The sequence below is a fragment of the Schistocerca serialis genome, chromosome 9 (genome assembly GCF_023864345.2).
Source record: "Schistocerca serialis cubense isolate TAMUIC-IGC-003099 chromosome 9, iqSchSeri2.2, whole genome shotgun sequence".
NCBI classification, from domain to species: domain Eukaryota; kingdom Metazoa; phylum Arthropoda; class Insecta; order Orthoptera; family Acrididae; genus Schistocerca; species Schistocerca serialis.
This window is the reverse complement of record NC_064646.1, coordinates 445,075,618-445,092,614: the sequence shown is the minus strand read 5'-3', so window position 1 is coordinate 445,092,614 and position 16,997 is coordinate 445,075,618. Positions and strand designations below refer to the sequence as shown.

Below are 16,997 nucleotides of genomic sequence, written 5' to 3'. Positions count from 1 at the left end.
ACGAAGCATTGGTAGTCAGGTGCCAAAGTCGCAGTATGGCATCAGGTGGCGATCGTATGTTTCTGTGGCCACCACTGGTTTGCAGCAAAGTGAATACCGCTAACTGAGAACACTGTGTCGTAGCCCCAGTGGCGCAATTGGTTAGCGCACGGTACTTATAAGGCAGTAGCCGTGAGCAATGCCGGGGTTGTGAGTTCGAGCCTCACCTGGGGCATACTTTTATTTCTTAGCAGCTGTCTCTGACAGCAACAGGAGGCTAGGTTTGAGATGTATCAGCTATTTGAGTAACATAATTGTGCATTCGAGACGCTAGCTGCGTCTTCCTCGGTAGTATAGTGGTTAGTATCCCCGCCTGTCACGCGGGAGACCGGGGTTCGATTCCCCGCCGGGGAGGCACATCCGATTTTTAATTGCTGCTTTTTCACTCTCCGAACTTAGTGTAGGACGTTTGCGGCTACTTGCACCATATCTCTCGCACACAGGCACCTGTTTACATCGCATCCTCGGTAGTATAGTGGTTAGTATCGCCGCCGGTCACGCGGGAGACCGGGGTTCGATTCCCCGCCGGGGAGATGCGATTTTTATCTCACAAACCTGTTCGAGTGTTGCGCGTATGGGGGTCGTAAGAGCATTAACTTTGCGATCAAGGAGTGTAGTTGGTGCAAAATCTTAAAAAATGCTACATCTTAGGAAGTGGTTCTCGCATTCTTCACACTTCAGAATTACTGGGTTTGCTGTTAACGCTGAATCAAGGCACCCCAGCCGACGCTGTGGGCGTAATAATCGAGCTCGACACAGTCTGCAAAAGAAATAATTTTAGCAGAGCGTGGTTTCGATCCACGGACCTCTGGGTTATGGGCCCAGCAAGCTTCCACTGCGCCACTCTGCTGGCTGGGGTTGCGCTGGCTCTTCGCCACGTGACGTGGGACACTTGGAAAGCGTTGTCTGCGTCGCTTTCACACGCCTGTACTTAATTGCGTATCATCTCCCACAGCTCTCAGCTTGACTTGTCTCGACTTTGCTCGACTGACGCTACGCTGACGCTTGCAGGCTGCGATATTTACCACGATTGACTCGACATGCAGCTGCGAGATGCACAGGAGTAACAAAGCACTCCACGATGCGTCGACATACGAAATCCACTGCCCAGCTACGCGTCGGCAACCAACAAAATGCCGACCCTGCCAGGATTCGAACCTGGAATCTTCTGATCCGTAGTCAGACGCGTTATCCGTTGCGCCACAGGGCCAGTGGCAGCATTTCTTTCTACGAGGCAAGTGCAATTGGCGAAGAAACGTGTTCTCCATGGCTGAGCAAGCTCCCAAGGAAGGTACCTCTCGTCCAGCTGCGTGGCCGCAGTGCGCCTGCAGAGCTTAGAGCTTGCCACGCATCTGCTCTCGCTGTTCGACAGGTAGCAGAAGGCAAGGCGCGCGTTTTCCCGCGTTTTCTCGACGACCAGAGCCGGTTGATGTGCATGTAAGCGTAGCATATGAAACAAGAATAGCACGAAGCATTGGTAGTCAGGTGCCAAAGTCGCAGTATGGCATCAGGTGGCGATCGTATGTTTCTGTGGCCACCACTGGTTTGCAGCAAAGTGAATACCGCTAACTGAGAACTCTGTGTCGTAGCCCCAGTGGCGCAATTGGTTAGCGCACGGTACTTATAAGGCAGTAGCCGTGAGCAATGCCGGGGTTGTGAGTTCGAGCCTCACCTGGGGCATACTTTTATTTCTTAGCAGCTGTCTCTGACAGCAACAGGAGGCTAGGTTTGAGATGTATCAGCTATTTGAGTAACATAATTGTGCATTCGAGACGCTAGCTGCGTCTTCCTCGGTAGTATAGTGGTTAGTATCCCCGCCTGTCACGCGGGAGACCGGGGTTCGATTCCCCGCCGGGGAGGCACATCCGATTTTTAATTGCTGCTTTTTCACTCTCCGAACTTAGTGTAGGACGTTTGCGGCTACTTGCACCATATCTCTCGCACACATGCACCTGTTTACATCGCATCCTCGGTAGTATAGTGGTTAGTATCGCCGCCGGTCACGCGGGAGACCGGGGTTCGATTCCCCGCCGGGGAGATGCGATTTTTATCTCACAAACCTGTTCGAGTGTTGCGCGTATGGGGGTCGTAAGAGCATTAACTTTGCGATCAAGGAGTGTAGTTGGTGCAAAATCTTAAAAAATGCTACATCTTAGGAAGTGGTTCTCGCATTCTTCACACTTCAGAATTACTGGGTTTGCTGTTAACGCTGAATCAAGGCACCCCAGCCGACGCTGTGGGCGTAATAATCGAGCTCGACACAGTCTGCAAAAGAAATAATTTTAGCAGAGCGTGGTTTCGATCCACGGACCTCTGGGTTATGGGCCCAGCAAGCTTCCACTGCGCCACTCTGCTGGCTGGGGTTGCGCTGGCTCTTCGCCACGTGACGTGGGACACTTGGAAAGCGTTGTCTGCGTCGCTTTCACACGCCTGTACTTAATTGCGTATCATCTCCCACAGCTCTCAGCTTGACTTGTCTCGACTTTGCTCGACTGACGCTACGCTGACGCTTGCAGGCTGCGATATTTACCACGATTGACTCGACATGCAGCTGCGAGATGCACAGGAGTAACAAAGCACTCCACGATGCGTCGACATACGAAATCCACTGCCCAGCTACGCGTCGGCAACCAACAAAATGCCGACCCTGCCAGGATTCGAACCTGGAATCTTCTGATCCGTAGTCAGACGCGTTATCCGTTGCGCCACAGGGCCAGTGGCAGCATTTCTTTCTACGAGGCAAGTGCAATTGGCGAAGAAACGTGTTCTCCATGGCTGAGCAAGCTCCCAAGGAAGGTACCTCTCGTCCAGCTGCGTGGCCGCAGTGCGCCTGCAGAGCTTAGAGCTTGCCACGCATCTGCTCTCGCTGTTCGACAGGTAGCAGAAGGCAAGGCGCGCGTTTTCCCGCGTTTTCTCGACGACCAGAGCCGGTTGATGTGCATGTAAGCGTAGCATATGAAACAAGAATAGCACGAAGCATTGGTAGTCAGGTGCCAAAGTCGCAGTATGGCATCAGGTGGCGATCGTATGTTTCTGTGGCCACCACTGGTTTGCAGCAAAGTGAATACCGCTAACTGAGAACACTGTGTCGTAGCCCCAGTGGCGCAATTGGTTAGCGCACGGTACTTATAAGGCAGTAGCCGTGAGCAATGCCGGGGTTGTGAGTTCGAGCCTCACCTGGGGCATACTTTTATTTCTTAGCAGCTGTCTCTGACAGCAACAGGAGGCTAGGTTTGAGATGTATCAGCTATTTGAGTAACATAATTGTGCATTCGAGACGCTAGCTGCGTCTTCCTCGGTAGTATAGTGGTTAGTATCCCCGCCTGTCACGCGGGAGACCGGGGTTCGATTCCCCGCCGGGGAGGCACATCCGATTTTTAATTGCTGCTTTTTCACTCTCCGAACTTAGTGTAGGACGTTTGCGGCTACTTGCACCATATCTCTCGCACACAGGCACCTGTTTACATCGCATCCTCGGTAGTATAGTGGTTAGTATCGCCGCCGGTCACGCGGGAGACCGGGGTTCGATTCCCCGCCGGGGAGATGCGATTTTTATCTCACAAACCTGTTCGAGTGTTGCGCGTATGGGGGTCGTAAGAGCATTAACTTTGCGATCAAGGAGTGTAGTTGGTGCAAAATCTTAAAAAATGCTACATCTTAGGAAGTGGTTCTCGCATTCTTCACACTTCAGAATTACTGGGTTTGCTGTTAACGCTGAATCAAGGCACCCCAGCCGACGCTGTGGGCGTAATAATCGAGCTCGACACAGTCTGCAAAAGAAATAATTTTAGCAGAGCGTGGTTTCGATCCACGGACCTCTGGGTTATGGGCCCAGCAAGCTTCCACTGCGCCACTCTGCTGGCTGGGGTTGCGCTGGCTCTTCGCCACGTGACGTGGGACACTTGGAAAGCGTTGTCTGCGTCGCTTTCACACGCCTGTACTTAATTGCGTATCATCTCCCACAGCTCTCAGCTTGACTTGTCTCGACTTTGCTCGACTGACGCTACGCTGACGCTTGCAGGCTGCGATATTTACCACGATTGACTCGACATGCAGCTGCGAGATGCACAGGAGTAACAAAGCACTCCACGATGCGTCGACATACGAAATCCACTGCCCAGCTACGCGTCGGCAACCAACAAAATGCCGACCCTGCCAGGATTCGAACCTGGAATCTTCTGATCCGTAGTCAGACGCGTTATCCGTTGCGCCACAGGGCCAGTGGCAGCATTTCTTTCTACGAGGCAAGTGCAATTGGCGAAGAAACGTGTTCTCCATGGCTGAGCAAGCTCCCAAGGAAGGTACCTCTCGTCCAGCTGCGTGGCCGCAGTGCGCCTGCAGAGCTTAGAGCTTGCCACGCATCTGCTCTCGCTGTTCGACAGGTAGCAGAAGGCAAGGCGCGCGTTTTCCCGCGTTTTCTCGACGACCAGAGCCGGTTGATGTGCATGTAAGCGTAGCATATGAAACAAGAATAGCACGAAGCATTGGTAGTCAGGTGCCAAAGTCGCAGTATGGCATCAGGTGGCGATCGTATGTTTCTGTGGCCACCACTGGTTTGCAGCAAAGTGAATACCGCTAACTGAGAACTCTGTGTCGTAGCCCCAGTGGCGCAATTGGTTAGCGCACGGTACTTATAAGGCAGTAGCCGTGAGCAATGCCGGGGTTGTGAGTTCGAGCCTCACCTGGGGCATACTTTTATTTCTTAGCAGCTGTCTCTGACAGCAACAGGAGGCTAGGTTTGAGATGTATCAGCTATTTGAGTAACATAATTGTGCATTCGAGACGCTAGCTGCGTCTTCCTCGGTAGTATAGTGGTTAGTATCCCCGCCTGTCACGCGGGAGACCGGGGTTCGATTCCCCGCCGGGGAGGCACATCCGATTTTTAATTGCTGCTTTTTCACTCTCCGAACTTAGTGTAGGACGTTTGCGGCTACTTGCACCATATCTCTCGCACACATGCACCTGTTTACATCGCATCCTCGGTAGTATAGTGGTTAGTATCGCCGCCGGTCACGCGGGAGACCGGGGTTCGATTCCCCGCCGGGGAGATGCGATTTTTATCTCACAAACCTGTTCGAGTGTTGCGCGTATGGGGGTCGTAAGAGCATTAACTTTGCGATCAAGGAGTGTAGTTGGTGCAAAATCTTAAAAAATGCTACATCTTAGGAAGTGGTTCTCGCATTCTTCACACTTCAGAATTACTGGGTTTGCTGTTAACGCTGAATCAAGGCACCCCAGCCGACGCTGTGGGCGTAATAATCGAGCTCGACACAGTCTGCAAAAGAAATAATTTTAGCAGAGCGTGGTTTCGATCCACGGACCTCTGGGTTATGGGCCCAGCAAGCTTCCACTGCGCCACTCTGCTGGCTGGGGTTGCGCTGGCTCTTCGCCACGTGACGTGGGACACTTGGAAAGCGTTGTCTGCGTCGCTTTCACACGCCTGTACTTAATTGCGTATCATCTCCCACAGCTCTCAGCTTGACTTGTCTCGACTTTGCTCGACTGACGCTACGCTGACGCTTGCAGGCTGCGATATTTACCACGATTGACTCGACATGCAGCTGCGAGATGCACAGGAGTAACAAAGCACTCCACGATGCGTCGACATACGAAATCCACTGCCCAGCTACGCGTCGGCAACCAACAAAATGCCGACCCTGCCAGGATTCGAACCTGGAATCTTCTGATCCGTAGTCAGACGCGTTATCCGTTGCGCCACAGGGCCAGTGGCAGCATTTCTTTCTACGAGGCAAGTGCAATTGGCGAAGAAACGTGTTCTCCATGGCTGAGCAAGCTCCCAAGGAAGGTACCTCTCGTCCAGCTGCGTGGCCGCAGTGCGCCTGCAGAGCTTAGAGCTTGCCACGCATCTGCTCTCGCTGTTCGACAGGTAGCAGAAGGCAAGGCGCGCGTTTTCCCGCGTTTTCTCGACGACCAGAGCCGGTTGATGTGCATGTAAGCGTAGCATATGAAACAAGAATAGCACGAAGCATTGGTAGTCAGGTGCCAAAGTCGCAGTATGGCATCAGGTGGCGATCGTATGTTTCTGTGGCCACCACTGGTTTGCAGCAAAGTGAATACCGCTAACTGAGAACACTGTGTCGTAGCCCCAGTGGCGCAATTGGTTAGCGCACGGTACTTATAAGGCAGTAGCCGTGAGCAATGCCGGGGTTGTGAGTTCGAGCCTCACCTGGGGCATACTTTTATTTCTTAGCAGCTGTCTCTGACAGCAACAGGAGGCTAGGTTTGAGATGTATCAGCTATTTGAGTAACATAATTGTGCATTCGAGACGCTAGCTGCGTCTTCCTCGGTAGTATAGTGGTTAGTATCCCCGCCTGTCACGCGGGAGACCGGGGTTCGATTCCCCGCCGGGGAGGCACATCCGATTTTTAATTGCTGCTTTTTCACTCTCCGAACTTAGTGTAGGACGTTTGCGGCTACTTGCACCATATCTCTCGCACACAGGCACCTGTTTACATCGCATCCTCGGTAGTATAGTGGTTAGTATCGCCGCCGGTCACGCGGGAGACCGGGGTTCGATTCCCCGCCGGGGAGATGCGATTTTTATCTCACAAACCTGTTCGAGTGTTGCGCGTATGGGGGTCGTAAGAGCATTAACTTTGCGATCAAGGAGTGTAGTTGGTGCAAAATCTTAAAAAATGCTACATCTTAGGAAGTGGTTCTCGCATTCTTCACACTTCAGAATTACTGGGTTTGCTGTTAACGCTGAATCAAGGCACCCCAGCCGACGCTGTGGGCGTAATAATCGAGCTCGACACAGTCTGCAAAAGAAATAATTTTAGCAGAGCGTGGTTTCGATCCACGGACCTCTGGGTTATGGGCCCAGCAAGCTTCCACTGCGCCACTCTGCTGGCTGGGGTTGCGCTGGCTCTTCGCCACGTGACGTGGGACACTTGGAAAGCGTTGTCTGCGTCGCTTTCACACGCCTGTACTTAATTGCGTATCATCTCCCACAGCTCTCAGCTTGACTTGTCTCGACTTTGCTCGACTGACGCTACGCTGACGCTTGCAGGCTGCGATATTTACCACGATTGACTCGACATGCAGCTGCGAGATGCACAGGAGTAACAAAGCACTCCACGATGCGTCGACATACGAAATCCACTGCCCAGCTACGCGTCGGCAACCAACAAAATGCCGACCCTGCCAGGATTCGAACCTGGAATCTTCTGATCCGTAGTCAGACGCGTTATCCGTTGCGCCACAGGGCCAGTGGCAGCATTTCTTTCTACGAGGCAAGTGCAATTGGCGAAGAAACGTGTTCTCCATGGCTGAGCAAGCTCCCAAGGAAGGTACCTCTCGTCCAGCTGCGTGGCCGCAGTGCGCCTGCAGAGCTTAGAGCTTGCCACGCATCTGCTCTCGCTGTTCGACAGGTAGCAGAAGGCAAGGCGCGCGTTTTCCCGCGTTTTCTCGACGACCAGAGCCGGTTGATGTGCATGTAAGCGTAGCATATGAAACAAGAATAGCACGAAGCATTGGTAGTCAGGTGCCAAAGTCGCAGTATGGCATCAGGTGGCGATCGTATGTTTCTGTGGCCACCACTGGTTTGCAGCAAAGTGAATACCGCTAACTGAGAACACTGTGTCGTAGCCCCAGTGGCGCAATTGGTTAGCGCACGGTACTTATAAGGCAGTAGCCGTGAGCAATGCCGGCGTTGTGAGTTCGAGCCTCACCTGGGGCATACTTTTATTTCTTAGCAGCTGTCTCTGACAGCAACAGGAGGCTAGGTTTGAGATGTATCAGCTATTTGAGTAACATAATTGTGCATTCGAGACGCTAGCTGCGTCTTCCTCGGTAGTATAGTGGTTAGTATCCCCGCCTGTCACGCGGGAGACCGGGGTTCGATTCCCCGCCGGGGAGGCACATCCGATTTTTAATTGCTGCTTTTTCACTCTCCGAACTTAGTGTAGGACGTTTGCGGCTACTTGCACCATATCTCTCGCACACAGGCACCTGTTTACAACGCATCCTCGGTAGTACAGTGGTTAGTATCGCCGCCGGTCACGCGGGAGACCGGGGTTCGATTCCCCGCCGGGGAGATGCGATTTTTATCTCACAAACCTGTTCGAGTGTTGCGCGTATGGGGGTCGTAAGAGCATTAACTTTGCGATCAAGGAGTGTAGTTGGTGCAAAATCTTAAAAAATGCTACATCTTAGGAAGTGGTTCTCGCATTCTTCACACTTCAGAATTACTGGGTTTGCTGTTAACGCTGAATCAAGGCACCCCAGCCGACGCTGTGGGCGTAATAATCGAGCTCGACACAGTCTGCAAAAGAAATAATTTTAGCAGAGCGTGGTTTCGATCCACGGACCTCTGGGTTATGGGCCCAGCACGCTTCCACTGCGCCACTCTGCTGGCTGGGGTTGCGCTGGCTCTTCGCCACGTGACGTGGGACACTTGGAAAGCGTTGTCTGCGTCGCTTTCACACGCCTGTACTTAATTGCGTATCATCTCCCACAGCTCTCAGCTTGACTTGTCTCGACTTTGCTCGACTGACGCTACGCTGACGCTTGCAGGCTGCGATATTTACCACGATTGACTCGACATGCAGCTGCGAGATGCACAGGAGTAACAAAGCACTCCACGATGCGTCGACATACGAAATCCACTGCCCAGCTACGCGTCGGCAACCAACAAAATGCCGACCCTGCCAGGATTCGAACCTGGAATCTTCTGATCCGTAGTCAGACGCGTTATCCGTTGCGCCACAGGGCCAGTGGCAGCATTTCTTTCTACGAGGCAAGTGCAATTGGCGAAGAAACGTGTTCTCCATGGCTGAGCAAGCTCCCAAGGAAGGTACCTCTCGTCCAGCTGCGTGGCCGCAGTGCGCCTGCAGAGCTTAGAGCTTGCCACGCATCTGCTCTCGCTGTTCGACAGGTAGCAGAAGGCAAGGCGCGCGTTTTCCCGCGTTTTCTCGACGACCAGAGCCGGTTGATGTGCATGTAAGCGTAGCATATGAAACAAGAATAGCACGAAGCATTGGTAGTCAGGTGCCAAAGTCGCAGTATGGCATCAGGTGGCGATCGTATGTTTCTGTGGCCACCACTGGTTTGCAGCAAAGTGAATACCGCTAACTGAGAACACTGTGTCGTAGCCCCAGTGGCGCAATTGGTTAGCGCACGGTACTTATAAGGCAGTAGCCGTGAGCAATGCCGGGGTTGTGAGTTCGAGCCTCACCTGGGGCATACTTTTATTTCTTAGCAGCTGTCTCTGACAGCAACAGGAGGCTAGGTTTGAGATGTATCAGCTATTTGAGTAACATAATTGTGCATTCGAGACGCTAGCTGCGTCTTCCTCGGTAGTATAGTGGTTAGTATCCCCGCCTGTCACGCGGGAGACCGGGGTTCGATTCCCCGCCGGGGAGGCACATCCGATTTTTAATTGCTGCTTTTTCACTCTCCGAACTTAGTGTAGGACGTTTGCGGCTACTTGCACCATATCTCTCGCACACAGGCACCTGTTTACATCGCATCCTCGGTAGTATAGTGGTTAGTATCGCCGCCGGTCACGCGGGAGACCGGGGTTCGATTCCCCGCCGGGGAGATGCGATTTTTATCTCACAAACCTGTTCGAGTGTTGCGCGTATGGGGGTCGTAAGAGCATTAACTTTGCGATCAAGGAGTGTAGTTGGTGCAAAATCTTAAAAAATGCTACATCTTAGGAAGTGGTTCTCGCATTCTTCACACTTCAGAATTACTGGGTTTGCTGTTAACGCTGAATCAAGGCACCCCAGCCGACGCTGTGGGCGTAATAATCGAGCTCGACACAGTCTGCAAAAGAAATAATTTTAGCAGAGCGTGGTTTCGATCCACGGACCTCTGGGTTATGGGCCCAGCACGCTTCCACTGCGCCACTCTGCTGGCTGGGGTTGCGCTGGCTCTTCGCCACGTGACGTGGGACACTTGGAAAGCGTTGTCTGCGTCGCTTTCACACGCCTGTACTTAATTGCGTATCATCTCCCACAGCTCTCAGCTTGACTTGTCTCGACTTTGCTCGACTGACGCTACGCTGACGCTTGCAGGCTGCGATATTTACCACGATTGACTCGACATGCAGCTGCGAGATGCACAGGAGTAACAAAGCACTCCACGATGCGTCGACATACGAAATCCACTGCCCAGCTACGCGTCGGCAACCAACAAAATGCCGACCCTGCCAGGATTCGAACCTGGAATCTTCTGATCCGTAGTCAGACGCGTTATCCGTTGCGCCACAGGGCCAGTGGCAGCATTTCTTTCTACGAGGCAAGTGCAATTGGCGAAGAAACGTGTTCTCCATGGCTGAGCAAGCTCCCAAGGAAGGTACCTCTCGTCCAGCTGCGTGGCCGCAGTGCGCCTGCAGAGCTTAGAGCTTGCCACGCATCTGCTCTCGCTGTTCGACAGGTAGCAGAAGGCAAGGCGCGCGTTTTCCCGCGTTTTCTCGACGACCAGAGCCGGTTGATGTGCATGTAAGCGTAGCATATGAAACAAGAATAGCACGAAGCATTGGTAGTCAGGTGCCAAAGTCGCAGTATGGCATCAGGTGGCGATCGTATGTTTCTGTGGCCACCACTGGTTTGCAGCAAAGTGAATACCGCTAACTGAGAACACTGTGTCGTAGCCCCAGTGGCGCAATTGGTTAGCGCACGGTACTTATAAGGCAGTAGCCGTGAGCAATGCCGGGGTTGTGAGTTCGAGCCTCACCTGGGGCATACTTTTATTTCTTAGCAGCTGTCTCTGACAGCAACAGGAGGCTAGGTTTGAGATGTATCAGCTATTTGAGTAACATAATTGTGCATTCGAGACGCTAGCTGCGTCTTCCTCGGTAGTATAGTGGTTAGTATCCCCGCCTGTCACGCGGGAGACCGGGGTTCGATTCCCCGCCGGGGAGGCACATCCGATTTTTAATTGCTGCTTTTTCACTCTCCGAACTTAGTGTAGGACGTTTGCGGCTACTTACACCATATCTCTCGCACACAGGCACCTGTTTACATCGCATCCTCGGTAGTATAGTGGTTAGTATCGCCGCCGGTCACGCGGGAGACCGGGGTTCGATTCCCCGCTGGGGAGATGCGATTTTTATCTCACAAACCTGTTCGAGTGTTGCGCGTATGGGGGTCGTAAGAGCATTAACTTTGCGATCAAGGAGTGTAGTTGGTGCAAAATCTTAAAAAATGCTACATCTTAGGAAGTGGTTCTCGCATTCTTCACACTTCAGAATTACTGGGTTTGCTGTTAACGCTGAATCAAGGCACCCCAGGCGACGCTGTGGGCGTAATAATCGAGCTCGACACAGTCTGCAAAAGAAATAATTTTAGCAGAGCGTGGTTTCGATCCACGGACCTCTGGGTTATGGGCCCAGCACGCTTCCACTGCGCCACTCTGCTGGCTGGGGTTGCGCTGGCTCTTCGCCACGTGACGTGGGACACTTGGAAAGCGTTGTCTGCGTCGCTTTCACACGCCTGTACTTAATTGCGTATCATCTCCCACAGCTCTCAGCTTGACTTGTCTCGACTTTGCTCGACTGACGCTACGCTGACGCTTGCAGGCTGCGATATTTACCACGATTGACTCGACATGCAGCTGCGAGATGCACAGGAGTAACAAAGCACTCCACGATGCGTCGACATACGAAATCCACTGCCCAGCTACGCGTCGGCAACCAACAAAATGCCGACCCTGCCAGGATTCGAACCTGGAATCTTCTGATCCGTAGTCAGACGCGTTATCCGTTGCGCCACAGGGCCAGTGGCAGCATTTCTTTCTACGAGGCAAGTGCAATTGGCGAAGAAACGTGTTCTCCATGGCTGAGCAAGCTCCCAAGGAAGGTACCTCTCGTCCAGCTGCGTGGCCGCAGTGCGCCTGCAGAGCTTAGAGCTTGCCACGCATCTGCTCTCGCTGTTCGACAGGTAGCAGAAGGCAAGGCGCGCGTTTTCCCGCGTTTTCTCGACGACCAGAGCCGGTTGATGTGCATGTAAGCGTAGCATATGAAACAAGAATAGCACGAAGCATTGGTAGTCAGGTGCCAAAGTCGCAGTATGGCATCAGGTGGCGATCGTATGTTTCTGTGGCCACCACTGGTTTGCAGCAAAGTGAATACCGCTAACTGAGAACACTGTGTCGTAGCCCCAGTGGCGCAATTGGTTAGCGCACGGTACTTATAAGGCAGTAGCCGTGAGCAATGCCGGGGTTGTGAGTTCGAGCCTCACCTGGGGCATACTTTTATTTCTTAGCAGCTGTCTCTGACAGCAACAGGAGGCTAGGTTTGAGATGTATCAGCTATTTGAGTAACATAATTGTGCATTCGAGACGCTAGCTGCGTCTTCCTCGGTAGTATAGTGGTTAGTATCCCCGCCTGTCACGCGGGAGACCGGGGTTCGATTCCCCGCCGGGGAGGCACATCCGATTTTTAATTGCTGCTTTTTCACTCTCCGAACTTAGTGTAGGACGTTTGCGGCTACTTGCACCATATCTCTCGCACACAGGCACCTGTTTACATCGCATCCTCGGTAGTATAGTGGTTAGTATCGCCGCCGGTCACGCGGGAGACCGGGGTTCGATTCCCCGCCGGGGAGATGCGATTTTTATCTCACAAACCTGTTCGAGTGTTGCGCGTATGGGGGTCGTAAGAGCATTAACTTTGCGATCAAGGAGTGTAGTTGGTGCAAAATCTTAAAAAATGCTACATCTTAGGAAGTGGTTCTCGCATTCTTCACACTTCAGAATTACTGGGTTTGCTGTTAACGCTGAATCAAGGCACCCCAGCCGACGCTGTGGGCGTAATAATCGAGCTCGACACAGTCTGCAAAAGAAATAATTTTAGCAGAGCGTGGTTTCGATCCACGGACCTCTGGGTTATGGGCCCAGCACGCTTCCACTGCGCCACTCTGCTGGCTGGGGTTGCGCTGGCTCTTCGCCACGTGACGTGGGACACTTGGAAAGCGTTGTCTGCGTCGCTTTCACACGCCTGTACTTAATTGCGTATCATCTCCCACAGCTCTCAGCTTGACTTGTCTCGACTTTGCTCGACTGACGCTACGCTGACGCTTGCAGGCTGCGATATTTACCACGATTGACTCGACATGCAGCTGCGAGATGCACAGGAGTAACAAAGCACTCCACGATGCGTCGACATACGAAATCCACTGCCCAGCTACGCGTCGGCAACCAACAAAATGCCGACCCTGCCAGGATTCGAACCTGGAATCTTCTGATCCGTAGTCAGACGCGTTATCCGTTGCGCCACAGGGCCAGTGGCAGCATTTCTTTCTACGAGGCAAGTGCAATTGGCGAAGAAACGTGTTCTCCATGGCTGAGCAAGCTCCCAAGGAAGGTACCTCTCGTCCAGCTGCGTGGCCGCAGTGCGCCTGCAGAGCTTAGAGCTTGCCACGCATCTGCTCTCGCTGTTCGACAGGTAGCAGAAGGCAAGGCGCGCGTTTTCCCGCGTTTTCTCGACGACCAGAGCCGGTTGATGTGCATGTAAGCGTAGCATATGAAACAAGAATAGCACGAAGCATTGGTAGTCAGGTGCCAAAGTCGCAGTATGGCATCAGGTGGCGATCGTATGTTTCTGTGGCCACCACTGGTTTGCAGCAAAGTGAATACCGCTAACTGAGAACACTGTGTCGTAGCCCCAGTGGCGCAATTGGTTAGCGCACGGTACTTATAAGGCAGTAGCCGTGAGCAATGCCGGGGTTGTGAGTTCGAGCCTCACCTGGGGCATACTTTTATTTCTTAGCAGCTGTCTCTGACAGCAACAGGAGGCTAGGTTTGAGATGTATCAGCTATTTGAGTAACATAATTGTGCATTCGAGACGCTAGCTGCGTCTTCCTCGGTAGTATAGTGGTTAGTATCCCCGCCTGTCACGCGGGAGACCGGGGTTCGATTCCCCGCCGGGGAGGCACATCCGATTTTTAATTGCTGCTTTTTCACTCTCCGAACTTAGTGTAGGACGTTTGCGGCTACTTACACCATATCTCTCGCACACAGGCACCTGTTTACATCGCATCCTCGGTAGTATAGTGGTTAGTATCGCCGCCGGTCACGCGGGAGACCGGGGTTCGATTCCCCGCTGGGGAGATGCGATTTTTATCTCACAAACCTGTTCGAGTGTTGCGCGTATGGGGGTCGTAAGAGCATTAACTTTGCGATCAAGGAGTGTAGTTGGTGCAAAATCTTAAAAAATGCTACATCTTAGGAAGTGGTTCTCGCATTCTTCACACTTCAGAATTACTGGGTTTGCTGTTAACGCTGAATCAAGGCACCCCAGGCGACGCTGTGGGCGTAATAATCGAGCTCGACACAGTCTGCAAAAGAAATAATTTTAGCAGAGCGTGGTTTCGATCCACGGACCTCTGGGTTATGGGCCCAGCACGCTTCCACTGCGCCACTCTGCTGGCTGGGGTTGCGCTGGCTCTTCGCCACGTGACGTGGGACACTTGGAAAGCGTTGTCTGCGTCGCTTTCACACGCCTGTACTTAATTGCGTATCATCTCCCACAGCTCTCAGCTTGACTTGTCTCGACTTTGCTCGACTGACGCTACGCTGACGCTTCCAGGCTGCGATATTTACCACGATCGACTCGACATGCAGCTGCGAGATGCACAGGAGTAACAAAGCACTCCACGATGCGGCGACATACGAAATCCACTGCCCAGCTACGCGTCGGCAACCAACAAAATGCCGACCCTGCCAGGATTCGAACCTGGAATCTTCTGATCCGTAGTCAGACGCGTTATCCGTTGCGCCACAGGGCCAGTGGCAGCATTTCTTTCTACGAGGCAAGTGCAATTGGCGAAGAAACGTGTTCTCCATGGCTGAGCAAGCTCCCAAGGAAGGTACCTCTCGTCCAGCTGCGTGGCCGCAGTGCGCCTGCAGAGCTTAGAGCTTGCCACGCATCTGCTCTCGCTGTTCGACAGGTAGCAGAAGGCAAGGCGCGCGTTTTCCCGCGTTTTCTCGACGACCAGAGCCGGTTGATGTGCATGTAAGCGTAGCATATGAAACAAGAATAGCACGAAGCATTGGTAGTCAGGTGCCAAAGTCGCAGTATGGCATCAGGTGGCGATCGTATGTTTCTGTGGCCACCACTGGTTTGCAGCAAAGTGAATACCGCTAACTGAGAACACTGTGTCGTAGCCCCAGTGGCGCAATTGGTTAGCGCACGGTACTTATAAGGCAGTAGCCGTGAGCAATGCCGGGGTTGTGAGTTCGAGCCTCACCTGGGGCATACTTTTATTTCTTAGCAGCTGTCTCTGACAGCAACAGGAGGCTAGGTTTGAGATGTATCAGCTATTTGAGTAACATAATTGTGCATTCGAGACGCTAGCTGCGTCTTCCTCGGTAGTATAGTGGTTAGTATCCCCGCCTGTCACGCGGGAGACCGGGGTTCGATTCCCCGCCGGGGAGGCACATCCGATTTTTAATTGCTGCTTTTTCACTCTCCGAACTTAGTGTAGGACGTTTGCGGCTACTTGCACCATATCTCTCGCACACAGGCACCTGTTTACATCGCATCCTCGGTAGTATAGTGGTTAGTATCGCCGCCGGTCACGCGGGAGACCGGGGTTCGATTCCCCGCCGGGGAGATGCGATTTTTATCTCACAAACCTGTTCGAGTGTTGCGCGTATGGGGGTCGTAAGAGCATTAACTTTGCGATCAAGGAGTGTAGTTGGTGCAAAATCTTAAAAAATGCTACATCTTAGGAAGTGGTTCTCGCATTCTTCACACTTCAGAATTACTGGGTTTGCTGTTAACGCTGAATCAAGGCACCCCAGCCGACGCTGTGGGCGTAATAATCGAGCTCGACACAGTCTGCAAAAGAAATAATTTTAGCAGAGCGTGGTTTCGATCCACGGACCTCTGGGTTATGGGCCCAGCACGCTTCCACTGCGCCACTCTGCTGGCTGGGGTTGCGCTGGCTCTTCGCCACGTGACGTGGGACACTTGGAAAGCGTTGTCTGCGTCGCTTTCACACGCCTGTACTTAATTGCGTATCATCTCCCACAGCTCTCAGCTTGACTTGTCTCGACTTTGCTCGACTGACGCTACGCTGACGCTTGCAGGCTGCGATATTTACCACGATTGACTCGACATGCAGCTGCGAGATGCACAGGAGTAACAAAGCACTCCACGATGCGTCGACATACGAAATCCACTGCCCAGCTACGCGTCGGCAACCAACAAAATGCCGACCCTGCCAGGATTCGAACCTGGAATCTTCTGATCCGTAGTCAGACGCGTTATCCGTTGCGCCACAGGGCCAGTGGCAGCATTTCTTTCTACGAGGCAAGTGCAATTGGCGAAGAAACGTGTTCTCCATGGCTGAGCAAGCTCCCAAGGAAGGTACCTCTCGTCCAGCTGCGTGGCCGCAGTGCGCCTGCAGAGCTTAGAGCTTGCCACGCATCTGCTCTCGCTGTTCGACAGGTAGCAGAAGGCAAGGCGCGCGTTTTCCCGCGTTTTCTCGACGACCAGAGCCGGTTGATGTGCATGTAAGCGTAGCATATGAAACAAGAATAGCACGAAGCATTGGTAGTCAGGTGCCAAAGTCGCAGTATGGCATCAGGTGGCGATCGTATGTTTCTGTGGCCACCACTGGTTTGCAGCAAAGTGAATACCGCTAACTGAGAACACTGTGTCGTAGCCCCAGTGGCGCAATTGGTTAGCGCACGGTACTTATAAGGCAGTAGACGTGAGCAATGCCGGGGTTGTGAGTTCGAGCCTCACCTGGGGCATACTTTTATTTCTTAGCAGCTGTCTCTGACAGCAACAGGAGGCTAGGTTTGAGATGTATCAGCTATTTGAGTAACATAATTGTGCATTCGAGACGCTAGCTGCGTCTTCCTCGGTAGTATAGTGGTTAGTATCCCCGCCTGTCACGCGGGAGACCGGGGTTCGATTCCCCGCCGGGGAGGCACATCCGATTTTTAATTGCTGCTTTTTCACTCTCCGAACTTAGTGTA

The 16,997-nt window shown here is 52.8% G+C and overlaps 41 non-coding genes across 41 annotated transcripts; 24 read left to right on the top strand and 17 right to left on the bottom strand.

The window, feature by feature from the left end:
- The first annotated feature begins 122 nt into the window (after nucleotides 1-122).
- On the top strand, nucleotides 123-214 carry Trnai-uau (transfer RNA isoleucine (anticodon UAU)). Its single transcript is given in 2 exon segments — nucleotides 123-160; nucleotides 179-214. It is a non-coding gene; the product is annotated as a tRNA-Ile (tRNA).
- A 107-nt stretch (nucleotides 215-321) lies between these two features.
- Trnad-guc (transfer RNA aspartic acid (anticodon GUC)) lies at nucleotides 322-393 on the top strand. Its single transcript has one exon. It is a non-coding gene; the product is annotated as a tRNA-Asp (tRNA).
- Nucleotides 394-1,176: 783 nt separating this feature from the next.
- Trnar-acg (transfer RNA arginine (anticodon ACG)) lies at nucleotides 1,177-1,249 on the bottom strand. The gene has a single exon. It is a non-coding gene; the product is annotated as a tRNA-Arg (tRNA).
- A 378-nt stretch (nucleotides 1,250-1,627) lies between these two features.
- On the top strand, nucleotides 1,628-1,719 carry Trnai-uau (transfer RNA isoleucine (anticodon UAU)). The gene is given in 2 exon segments: nucleotides 1,628-1,665; nucleotides 1,684-1,719. It is a non-coding gene; the product is annotated as a tRNA-Ile (tRNA).
- Nucleotides 1,720-1,826: 107 nt separating this feature from the next.
- On the top strand, nucleotides 1,827-1,898 carry Trnad-guc (transfer RNA aspartic acid (anticodon GUC)). The gene has a single exon. It is a non-coding gene; the product is annotated as a tRNA-Asp (tRNA).
- Nucleotides 1,899-2,681: 783 nt separating this feature from the next.
- On the bottom strand, nucleotides 2,682-2,754 carry Trnar-acg (transfer RNA arginine (anticodon ACG)). Its single transcript has one exon. It is a non-coding gene; the product is annotated as a tRNA-Arg (tRNA).
- Nucleotides 2,755-3,132: 378 nt separating this feature from the next.
- Nucleotides 3,133-3,224, top strand: Trnai-uau (transfer RNA isoleucine (anticodon UAU)). Its single transcript is given in 2 exon segments — nucleotides 3,133-3,170; nucleotides 3,189-3,224. It is a non-coding gene; the product is annotated as a tRNA-Ile (tRNA).
- A 107-nt stretch (nucleotides 3,225-3,331) lies between these two features.
- Trnad-guc (transfer RNA aspartic acid (anticodon GUC)) lies at nucleotides 3,332-3,403 on the top strand. The gene has a single exon. It is a non-coding gene; the product is annotated as a tRNA-Asp (tRNA).
- Nucleotides 3,404-4,186: 783 nt separating this feature from the next.
- On the bottom strand, nucleotides 4,187-4,259 carry Trnar-acg (transfer RNA arginine (anticodon ACG)). Its single transcript has one exon. It is a non-coding gene; the product is annotated as a tRNA-Arg (tRNA).
- Nucleotides 4,260-4,637: 378 nt separating this feature from the next.
- Trnai-uau (transfer RNA isoleucine (anticodon UAU)) lies at nucleotides 4,638-4,729 on the top strand. Its single transcript is given in 2 exon segments — nucleotides 4,638-4,675; nucleotides 4,694-4,729. It is a non-coding gene; the product is annotated as a tRNA-Ile (tRNA).
- Nucleotides 4,730-4,836: 107 nt separating this feature from the next.
- On the top strand, nucleotides 4,837-4,908 carry Trnad-guc (transfer RNA aspartic acid (anticodon GUC)). The gene has a single exon. It is a non-coding gene; the product is annotated as a tRNA-Asp (tRNA).
- A 783-nt stretch (nucleotides 4,909-5,691) lies between these two features.
- On the bottom strand, nucleotides 5,692-5,764 carry Trnar-acg (transfer RNA arginine (anticodon ACG)). Its single transcript has one exon. It is a non-coding gene; the product is annotated as a tRNA-Arg (tRNA).
- Nucleotides 5,765-6,142: 378 nt separating this feature from the next.
- Trnai-uau (transfer RNA isoleucine (anticodon UAU)) lies at nucleotides 6,143-6,234 on the top strand. Its single transcript is given in 2 exon segments — nucleotides 6,143-6,180; nucleotides 6,199-6,234. It is a non-coding gene; the product is annotated as a tRNA-Ile (tRNA).
- A 107-nt stretch (nucleotides 6,235-6,341) lies between these two features.
- Trnad-guc (transfer RNA aspartic acid (anticodon GUC)) lies at nucleotides 6,342-6,413 on the top strand. Its single transcript has one exon. It is a non-coding gene; the product is annotated as a tRNA-Asp (tRNA).
- A 783-nt stretch (nucleotides 6,414-7,196) lies between these two features.
- Trnar-acg (transfer RNA arginine (anticodon ACG)) lies at nucleotides 7,197-7,269 on the bottom strand. The gene has a single exon. It is a non-coding gene; the product is annotated as a tRNA-Arg (tRNA).
- A 378-nt stretch (nucleotides 7,270-7,647) lies between these two features.
- Trnai-uau (transfer RNA isoleucine (anticodon UAU)) lies at nucleotides 7,648-7,739 on the top strand. The gene is given in 2 exon segments: nucleotides 7,648-7,685; nucleotides 7,704-7,739. It is a non-coding gene; the product is annotated as a tRNA-Ile (tRNA).
- A 107-nt stretch (nucleotides 7,740-7,846) lies between these two features.
- On the top strand, nucleotides 7,847-7,918 carry Trnad-guc (transfer RNA aspartic acid (anticodon GUC)). Its single transcript has one exon. It is a non-coding gene; the product is annotated as a tRNA-Asp (tRNA).
- A 424-nt stretch (nucleotides 7,919-8,342) lies between these two features.
- On the bottom strand, nucleotides 8,343-8,414 carry Trnam-cau (transfer RNA methionine (anticodon CAU)). Its single transcript has one exon. It is a non-coding gene; the product is annotated as a tRNA-Met (tRNA).
- Nucleotides 8,415-8,701: 287 nt separating this feature from the next.
- Nucleotides 8,702-8,774, bottom strand: Trnar-acg (transfer RNA arginine (anticodon ACG)). Its single transcript has one exon. It is a non-coding gene; the product is annotated as a tRNA-Arg (tRNA).
- Nucleotides 8,775-9,152: 378 nt separating this feature from the next.
- Nucleotides 9,153-9,244, top strand: Trnai-uau (transfer RNA isoleucine (anticodon UAU)). The gene is given in 2 exon segments: nucleotides 9,153-9,190; nucleotides 9,209-9,244. It is a non-coding gene; the product is annotated as a tRNA-Ile (tRNA).
- Nucleotides 9,245-9,351: 107 nt separating this feature from the next.
- Trnad-guc (transfer RNA aspartic acid (anticodon GUC)) lies at nucleotides 9,352-9,423 on the top strand. Its single transcript has one exon. It is a non-coding gene; the product is annotated as a tRNA-Asp (tRNA).
- A 424-nt stretch (nucleotides 9,424-9,847) lies between these two features.
- Nucleotides 9,848-9,919, bottom strand: Trnam-cau (transfer RNA methionine (anticodon CAU)). The gene has a single exon. It is a non-coding gene; the product is annotated as a tRNA-Met (tRNA).
- Nucleotides 9,920-10,206: 287 nt separating this feature from the next.
- Trnar-acg (transfer RNA arginine (anticodon ACG)) lies at nucleotides 10,207-10,279 on the bottom strand. Its single transcript has one exon. It is a non-coding gene; the product is annotated as a tRNA-Arg (tRNA).
- Nucleotides 10,280-10,657: 378 nt separating this feature from the next.
- Trnai-uau (transfer RNA isoleucine (anticodon UAU)) lies at nucleotides 10,658-10,749 on the top strand. The gene is given in 2 exon segments: nucleotides 10,658-10,695; nucleotides 10,714-10,749. It is a non-coding gene; the product is annotated as a tRNA-Ile (tRNA).
- Nucleotides 10,750-10,856: 107 nt separating this feature from the next.
- Nucleotides 10,857-10,928, top strand: Trnad-guc (transfer RNA aspartic acid (anticodon GUC)). Its single transcript has one exon. It is a non-coding gene; the product is annotated as a tRNA-Asp (tRNA).
- A 424-nt stretch (nucleotides 10,929-11,352) lies between these two features.
- Nucleotides 11,353-11,424, bottom strand: Trnam-cau (transfer RNA methionine (anticodon CAU)). Its single transcript has one exon. It is a non-coding gene; the product is annotated as a tRNA-Met (tRNA).
- Nucleotides 11,425-11,711: 287 nt separating this feature from the next.
- On the bottom strand, nucleotides 11,712-11,784 carry Trnar-acg (transfer RNA arginine (anticodon ACG)). The gene has a single exon. It is a non-coding gene; the product is annotated as a tRNA-Arg (tRNA).
- A 378-nt stretch (nucleotides 11,785-12,162) lies between these two features.
- Nucleotides 12,163-12,254, top strand: Trnai-uau (transfer RNA isoleucine (anticodon UAU)). The gene is given in 2 exon segments: nucleotides 12,163-12,200; nucleotides 12,219-12,254. It is a non-coding gene; the product is annotated as a tRNA-Ile (tRNA).
- Nucleotides 12,255-12,361: 107 nt separating this feature from the next.
- Nucleotides 12,362-12,433, top strand: Trnad-guc (transfer RNA aspartic acid (anticodon GUC)). The gene has a single exon. It is a non-coding gene; the product is annotated as a tRNA-Asp (tRNA).
- A 424-nt stretch (nucleotides 12,434-12,857) lies between these two features.
- On the bottom strand, nucleotides 12,858-12,929 carry Trnam-cau (transfer RNA methionine (anticodon CAU)). The gene has a single exon. It is a non-coding gene; the product is annotated as a tRNA-Met (tRNA).
- Nucleotides 12,930-13,216: 287 nt separating this feature from the next.
- Nucleotides 13,217-13,289, bottom strand: Trnar-acg (transfer RNA arginine (anticodon ACG)). The gene has a single exon. It is a non-coding gene; the product is annotated as a tRNA-Arg (tRNA).
- A 378-nt stretch (nucleotides 13,290-13,667) lies between these two features.
- Trnai-uau (transfer RNA isoleucine (anticodon UAU)) lies at nucleotides 13,668-13,759 on the top strand. Its single transcript is given in 2 exon segments — nucleotides 13,668-13,705; nucleotides 13,724-13,759. It is a non-coding gene; the product is annotated as a tRNA-Ile (tRNA).
- A 107-nt stretch (nucleotides 13,760-13,866) lies between these two features.
- Trnad-guc (transfer RNA aspartic acid (anticodon GUC)) lies at nucleotides 13,867-13,938 on the top strand. Its single transcript has one exon. It is a non-coding gene; the product is annotated as a tRNA-Asp (tRNA).
- A 424-nt stretch (nucleotides 13,939-14,362) lies between these two features.
- Trnam-cau (transfer RNA methionine (anticodon CAU)) lies at nucleotides 14,363-14,434 on the bottom strand. The gene has a single exon. It is a non-coding gene; the product is annotated as a tRNA-Met (tRNA).
- Nucleotides 14,435-14,721: 287 nt separating this feature from the next.
- Nucleotides 14,722-14,794, bottom strand: Trnar-acg (transfer RNA arginine (anticodon ACG)). Its single transcript has one exon. It is a non-coding gene; the product is annotated as a tRNA-Arg (tRNA).
- Nucleotides 14,795-15,172: 378 nt separating this feature from the next.
- Nucleotides 15,173-15,264, top strand: Trnai-uau (transfer RNA isoleucine (anticodon UAU)). Its single transcript is given in 2 exon segments — nucleotides 15,173-15,210; nucleotides 15,229-15,264. It is a non-coding gene; the product is annotated as a tRNA-Ile (tRNA).
- Nucleotides 15,265-15,371: 107 nt separating this feature from the next.
- Nucleotides 15,372-15,443, top strand: Trnad-guc (transfer RNA aspartic acid (anticodon GUC)). The gene has a single exon. It is a non-coding gene; the product is annotated as a tRNA-Asp (tRNA).
- Nucleotides 15,444-15,867: 424 nt separating this feature from the next.
- On the bottom strand, nucleotides 15,868-15,939 carry Trnam-cau (transfer RNA methionine (anticodon CAU)). The gene has a single exon. It is a non-coding gene; the product is annotated as a tRNA-Met (tRNA).
- Nucleotides 15,940-16,226: 287 nt separating this feature from the next.
- On the bottom strand, nucleotides 16,227-16,299 carry Trnar-acg (transfer RNA arginine (anticodon ACG)). Its single transcript has one exon. It is a non-coding gene; the product is annotated as a tRNA-Arg (tRNA).
- A 378-nt stretch (nucleotides 16,300-16,677) lies between these two features.
- Nucleotides 16,678-16,769, top strand: Trnai-uau (transfer RNA isoleucine (anticodon UAU)). The gene is given in 2 exon segments: nucleotides 16,678-16,715; nucleotides 16,734-16,769. It is a non-coding gene; the product is annotated as a tRNA-Ile (tRNA).
- Nucleotides 16,770-16,876: 107 nt separating this feature from the next.
- Nucleotides 16,877-16,948, top strand: Trnad-guc (transfer RNA aspartic acid (anticodon GUC)). The gene has a single exon. It is a non-coding gene; the product is annotated as a tRNA-Asp (tRNA).
- The last annotated feature ends 49 nt before the right edge of the window (nucleotides 16,949-16,997 follow it).